General features: G+C 41.7%; 1 non-coding gene and 2 pseudogenes across 1 annotated transcript in view; all 3 read right to left on the minus strand.

Moving 5' to 3' along the window:
• Positions 1-3304: 3304 nt before the first annotated feature.
• Positions 3305-6074, minus strand: LOC129252254 (large subunit ribosomal RNA; annotated as a pseudogene).
• Positions 6075-6519: 445 nt separating this feature from the next.
• Positions 6520-6700, minus strand: LOC129252237 (5.8S ribosomal RNA; annotated as a pseudogene).
• Positions 6701-7302: 602 nt separating this feature from the next.
• LOC129252228 (small subunit ribosomal RNA) overlaps positions 7303-7500 on the minus strand; it is a 1991-nt gene continuing 1793 nt past the window's right edge. Inside the window, exon 1 of the ribosomal RNA XR_008583318.1 lies at positions 7303-7500. This exon is cut by the window's right edge and continues 1793 nt beyond it. This is a non-coding gene — a ribosomal RNA (small subunit ribosomal RNA).

Raw genomic sequence — 7500 nt, forward strand, 5'->3', positions numbered from 1 at the left:
ACCATTTCACACCTTTCATTCTCACAGCCCTAGCTTTCCTAAACAATAAGTCATTCACACCCCAGACACATTCATATAGACGAGCAATTTGCTCGTCAACCCCCAATTCCTCAAACTCCCTAAGCGGTATATCCAATACCGCTTCCCTAACAGTATGTCCATATCGGTTCCAGTCGGTACACGAGGTACGCCATCGCCTCAATGGACTCCCCCCTTCTAGCTGCGGGGTACGGGGAGTAACCATAATTTGTATTAAATTATGGTCACTAATTCCCCAACCCCCCCTAACACTCCATTTACACTCGAACCTACCCGCTGCTGCGTCATTCATGAGCGTCACGTCAATGTCACTCACACCTCTAGGCCCCTCAAACGTATACCATACGCTTGGTTCGTTTGCTACAAGAAGGTTATTCGCCACAACCCACTCGCTCATAACCTCACCCCGAGTGTGGCTCCGATATCCAGCAGTATGCCTGGATACCTTGCTGAACCACATCGGGGAGGTAGCATTCGCGTCAAGACACACGATGGCAGGAATGCTACTCTCAAGTAGTAGCACCGCATCAATGTATCTTAAGTAGGGCTCTAGAGGCTCGTCAGACTTGCAGTACAAGCTGACGACATTCATTCTGCCGAATTCCCCCTCGACACACACACATACTCCCCACTGTGATGAGTCAACTACTACACAAGAGTAGCTTGGCTCACACACAGCTACTGCGGCCTTGACTCCAAGGTCCGTAAAGACCCTGAAGCCCCCAGGAAGGCCTCTCACCACCCCATTGGTGGAGTATGGTTCCTGGAGCAAAGCAATGCCGCAGCCCCCCTCCGACATACACGCCCCCAATTCACACATCACGGCATATGACCCCTGACAGTTCAGTTGATATAGCTCAACCATCAATGTCTAGCGTTCGCACGGGCAACAATGGCACAGTACACCGGGCAGACAGTGGACATCATTAGATGTCCGGCTGGCTTGCCCTTAAATGCACAGTTGCGACAATGCGGGGCATTGCCACAACCTGCACTCCTGTGTCCTTCTTGCCCGCACCTACGGCAGACATCCTTCTTGGCTCTGCATTCTGCCACCCTGTGATCAAACCCCATGCATCGGAAGCAGCCGGGCGTCAGTTGGTCTGGCCGTACCCGGAAGGAAAACCACTTTATGTAGCAACGACCTGCTTCCAGGAGGGCGGACATTAGCATGTCCGTTCCCTCAAGGACAACATTCGTCACCCCATCGGGGCTGACCTTCCAAGGACGGCTGATCATCCTCACGTCCTTCTCACGGCACCCAGGGCTGAACTCCTTGAGGTTCAACCGGAACAACTCTCCCATGAAATCCTCAGGGGAGATCTCCGTGTGAACCCCCTGGACCACAACCCTAGGCCCCAGCTTCCGACGTATGCTCACATCGAGCCCCACTTCGGAAAACTTGGCATTTTTTGCCAAGTTATCCCTCTCGGCAACGGATGGGGTGCGAATAATCGCACCTCCGTCCTTCAACGGGCGCACCTCGTGCACCCTAACCCCCATGGAAGGCCCAACCTCCTTTACAACTTTCTTGATCACCTCCTTGGAAGTAGTGGGGGTTTTACCCCTTACTACGACCGACCAGGTCTCAACTGGCTTGGGCACCGGCAACGCAGGCAACACAGGCGCAGGCGCCTGAGGTGCCGGCATCGACGCTGCACCAGCCAGCGCAGCTCCAGCCGTCCTCCGAGGTGCTTCCTCCCTGGTAATCTTCGTGGCTTCTAGTTGCCCACGAAGATGGGCTATCTCCCCCACCATTTCCACAAAGAGTTCCTCGAACTCCAAGGAGTACCCCAGGAGGTCTTTTGCAACACTTTTCGGGACGCCGTCCATGTCTATGACGGCTCCACTAAAGGCCGTCACAATGGACTTGAAGCGCCCCATAAACTGCACCGCAACTTTCTTGCGTTCGGCATCCCCACCGATCGCACCCAAACCTTTCAGGGAAGCACCCAATTCCCCACGGATTTCCTCCAAACGCTTCCCTGCGGGACCTAATTTTTCCCCCGTCTTCCGCCCCTTGCGCCCACTCCCAATCTTTCCGCTTTCGGAACCACCCTCGCTTCCACTCACCTTTTCAGGTACCTTTGAAGATACCTTCTCCACCGGAACCGCTGCACCTCCAGCGGTCTTCTTCTTAGAACGGGGAGGAGACCGCAAGATCACCTCCTCCTCTCCGGACGTCGTCTCGTCCATTGCCGACGATGGCACCGCCGAACCGCTCGGAAGAGGGGTGTTCGCCCTCTTCCTCAACCCTTCTGATTTGGGCATTGCCCAACTCTCCACCACTAAGGTTGCCGAGTTCGCCGTATAAAGGCCTCCCGAGCAACAACAAAAACTGGGTCCCTTTTGGGCGACGGCAACTACTGCACGGCAGGAGTGAATCCCGCACAGGCACGCACACAGCGGCTGCACCTATCGGCGAGCCAAAGCGAAGCGCGAGGGCGTAGCCCACAGCGCCAACCAAAGGTTTGGCAAAGGCCACCACCAATGCCTTGCCGGACAGAACACTGTTCCCCGAACAAGGACGGGTCGACCAAGGTGGAGCTAACGCCGAGCTCGACCGCAGGCAAAAACACAACACGCTTTGGTCGTAGCACCTGCACAAGGTATTCAACCTTGGCGCAGTACTGTACCCACGCACAAAAGAGGACGCCCTTTTTACTGTTGCCAAATATGGCAATATAGCGGCACGACAAACCTAGTGTACGCCCGCACTGTACTTCCACGCCGAAATGTAACGGCACACGCACACGAGAAGGACGCCAAAAATTAGCAGCACACGCCAAAAACCACGCCAGAAATAGCGGCACTCAAAAGTTGTAAACAACTTACCAACAAGGTACACTTGTACGCAATGTACAGCCACGCAAACGGTGGCGTCACTAGCACAACACACCACGCCGAAAAATAACGGCACGCCCGCAAAGTTGTAAACAACTTAATGGAAAATTTCCAACGCTGTATCTAGCAGCACTCACAAACACGCACTCTGTGTCTATAGCACGGAGTATATTGGCACTCACTGGAGTGTCCAACAACACTACCGTACGGCACTTTCAATTATTCGTAACACTGTACAGCTACTACAAAGTAGCGTCACTCGGACAACGGCACTCACTAGCGCAATTAATTGTAAACACTGTACCGCTATGGTACAGCCACAACAATATTAGCGTCACTCGCACAACTGTAATACACCGGTTATCACACACGAATATAAACGCAAAAGAAATCGCAAAAATCGCTAATCACCACTTAGCACACGACACGTCCGCACTATTCAACAGTCAAACTGAGAATGAGTAGATAGGGACAGTAGGAATCTCGTTAATCCATTCATGCGCGTCACTAATTAGATGACGAGGCATTTGGCTACCTTAAGAGAGTCATAGTTACTCCCGCCGTTTACCCGCGCTTACTTGAATTTCTTCACTTTGACATTCAGAGCACTGGGCAGAAATCACATTGTGTCAACACCCGTTAGGGCCATCACAATGCTTTGTTTTAATTAGACAGTCGGATTCCCCAAGTCCGTGCCAGTTCTGAATTGATTGTTAATTGATAATCGTTATAATTTAAAAGGAATATATATCGAATGATATAATTCCTTAAAAATTTTAGCAAGAAAGTTCCACAATTGGCTACGTAACTACTATCCGGGGAACAAGAATCGTAATTCTCTATTTACCCAGAACGAGTACATAAACCATGGTATTGCTTCCCAATCAAGCCCGACTATCTCAATCTTCAGAGCCAATCCTTATCCCGAAGTTACGGATCTAATTTGCCGACTTCCCTTACCTACATTATTCTATCGACTAGAGACTCTTCACCTTGGAGACCAGCTGCGGATATTGGTACGGCCTGTTGAGAAGTTTGCGTGACCCCACCATAAATTTTCAAGGTCCGAGGAGAAAATATCGACACAACAGTAAATGTCATGCTCTTCTAGTCCATCTACCATATCTCTCTTCGAAAGACTTCCATGGTAGTACGACTATAAAACAGAAAAGAAAACTCTTCCGATATCTCTCGACGGCTTCTTTATGGTCGTTCCTGTTGCCAGGATGAGCACAAGGCCCATTTTTAATAACAAACGGATACTCAACAGGTTACGGAATTGGAACCGTATTCCCTTTCGTTCAAAATAATTCAAGTATTTTAATTATTTTTAAATATATTTTTATTAATATTTTTTTTTATTAAAAACTTGAAAATTTTCGGCTTTCGCCTTGAACTTAGGACCGACTAACTCGTGATCAACCACTGTTCACACGAAACCCTTCTCCACTTCAGTCCTCCAAGGTCTCATTCGATTATTTGCTACTACCACCAAGATCTGTACCAATAGCGGCTCCATGCAGGCTTACGCCAAACACTTCTAAGCACACTATTGTACCCTCCTACTCACTAAAGTTTCAAAATTTATAAATCAATCGAAATTGTTTTATAAATCATCTACTTTAGCGGTAATGTATAGGTATACAACTTAAGCGCCATCCATTTTAAGGGCTAGTTGCTTCGGCAGGTGAGTTGTTACACACTCCTTAGCGGATTACGACTTCCATGTCCACCGTCCTGCTGTTTTAAGCAACCAACGCCTTTCATGGTATCTGCATGAGTTGTTAATTTAGGCACCGTAACATTACGTTTGGTTCATCCCACAGCGCCAGTTCTGCTTACCAAAAGTGGCCCACTGGGCACATTATATCATAACCTCAACCTTCATATCAAGAAAGGTGAGGTTCTTACCCATTTAAAGTTTGAGAATAGGTTAAAATCGTTTCGACCCTAAGGCCTCTAATCATTCGCTTTACCAGATAAGATTATTTTATATAATTTTTAAATGCACCAGCTATCCTGAGGGAAACTTCGGAGGGAACCAGCTACTAGATGGTTCGATTGGTCTTTCGCCCCTATACTCAATTCTGACAATCGATTTGCACGTCAGAACTGTTTCGGTCTTCCATCAGGGTTTCCCCTGACTTCAACCTGATCAAGTATAGTTCACCATCTTTCGGGTCACAGCATATATGCTCAAGGTACGCTCCAGTTAGAGGTATAAATAATAATAAATTATCATTATACATAACTATATGGAACGCCCCGGGATTGAATTAATTGACTATTTATTAAAAAATAGACTAAAAATTAATCCCATTATATTTAAGTTAAGTTAATTATGCCATTAAGTTTAATATAACTCAATGACTTGCACATATGTTAGACTCCTTGGTCCGTGTTTCAAGACGGGTCCCGAAGGTATCCTGAATCTTTCGCATTGTTAATCATATAAATGCATACAAATAAATATTAATATCATAGATATTAAATTTTTTGTAAAATTCAAAAAATGAATTTTAGCATTATATATAATAAAATCTATCAACACTTTATCAAATCATTAGTATTTATTTTATGTTAATATGCTTAAAAAGCAAATTAATTTAAATAAACTTAATATCACCAATGATCTTTTGATAAATACTTTATTATGTTAATAGATTACAATGTCCTTATATGAAAAAAATGCACATTATTTTTTTAATTATTTAATGATGAATTTTTCATAATGGATATTCAGGTTCATCGGGCTTAACCTCTAAGCAGTTTCACGTACTATTTAACTCTCTATTCAGAGTTCTTTTCAACTTTCCCTCACGGTACTTGTTTACTATCGGTCTCATGGTTATATTTAGTTTTAGATGGAGTTTACCACCCACTTAGTGCTGCACTATCAAGCAACACGACTCTTTGGAAATATCTTTCTAGTAATCATTAACGTTATACGGGCCTGGCACCCTCTATGGGTAAATGGCCTCATTTAAGAAGGACTTAAATCGTTAATTTCTCATACTAGATATTAAGATATTCCATACACTGCATCTCACATTTGACATATAGACAAAGTGACTTAGTGCTGAACTATTTTCTTTTCGCTCGCCGCTACTAAGAAAATCCTTGTTAGTTTCTTTTCCTCCCCTCATTAATATGCTTAAATTCAGGGGGTAATCCCATATGAGTTGAGGTTGTTTTAATATTCTTTTTTTATCTTCTCACAATTTAATAAAAAAAATTATATCATCTTTTCATCTCTATTTTTCTTTTCTCCTTTTATATATTGTAAATATATAAAAATAATAATAATGTAAAATGAGGCAATCCTAGAATAAAAAATTTAATTTTTATGCTAGACATTCCTCCTTTTAATTACATATATAAATTATTATTTTATATATATATATATAAATAATATGAAAATTTTTTGTAAAGAATACTTAGATTCAATATTTTCATCATTTCATTTTATTTGAGAGGATTTTTTTTTTAAAGAATATATAATAAATAAAATTCATTATATATCTTTATTTTTTTTGCTATTAATATTATGAATTATTTAAAATCCAATAATATACACATTTGCTTAAATTCAATTATTTTTATAAAAGAATAAGCAACTTATTTAGCATAGTCTTACAACCCTCAACCATATGTAGTCCAAGCAGTACTTTAAAATTGAATTTAATGTACATAACAGCATGGACTGCGATATGCGTTCAAAATGTCGATGTTCATGTGTCCTGCAGTTCACACGATGACGCACAGTTTGCTGCGTTCTTCATCGACCCATGAGCCAAGTGATCCACCGCTTAGAGTATTTTTTTATTTATTTTTATTTATAACAAATGTCAATTTTTTTTTGCATATATTAATTGAAAGAGTAAAATTAAATAATATTAATAATATATAAATTGATTTTCTTTCAATAATATATATCAAATATATTTAACTCTAAACATTTTTATTAAGTTGCGAATGTCTTAGTTCAACAATAATACAGTGGTGGTATTTATTATGATTCAATTATTTTGTATTTTTTTAATCATTTTATGTATATATATAATAATATAATAAATATATACCACTTTTGTTATTGTGAACAAATTAACTTATCATTCAATCAAATGAATAATAAGTACAACTTTTTATTTTCATGTTTAAAGGTTTTTAAAAGAAAAAAATAAGAAAAAACATTACAAAATGTACCATCATATATTATATTTAATATGATATAATTGATGGATCACAAATTGAATGAAAAAGAATAAAAAGAATTATGGATTCAAAATAATTATATAAATTTTTTTTTTTTTTTCTTTTTTTTTTTTTTTTTTTTTTTCTTTTTGTTCGTTTGTTTGCTTGTCTGTTTGTTTGTTTGTTTGTTTGTTTGTTTGTTTTTCTTACGGATATGGAACACAATAATGATCCTTCCGCAGGTTCACCTACGGAAACCTTGTTACGACTTTTACTTCCTCTAAATAATCAAGTTCGGTCAACTTTTGCGAAACAACCGTGACACACGAGGCGTCACAGTGATCACGTCCGGAGACCTCACTAAATAATTCAATCGGTAGTAGCGACGGGCGGTATGTACAAAGGGCAGGGACTTAATCAATG

The sequence above is a fragment of the Anastrepha obliqua genome, unplaced genomic scaffold (assembly GCF_027943255.1).
Source record: "Anastrepha obliqua isolate idAnaObli1 unplaced genomic scaffold, idAnaObli1_1.0 ptg000165l, whole genome shotgun sequence".
NCBI classification, from domain to species: Eukaryota; Metazoa; Arthropoda; class Insecta; order Diptera; family Tephritidae; genus Anastrepha; species Anastrepha obliqua.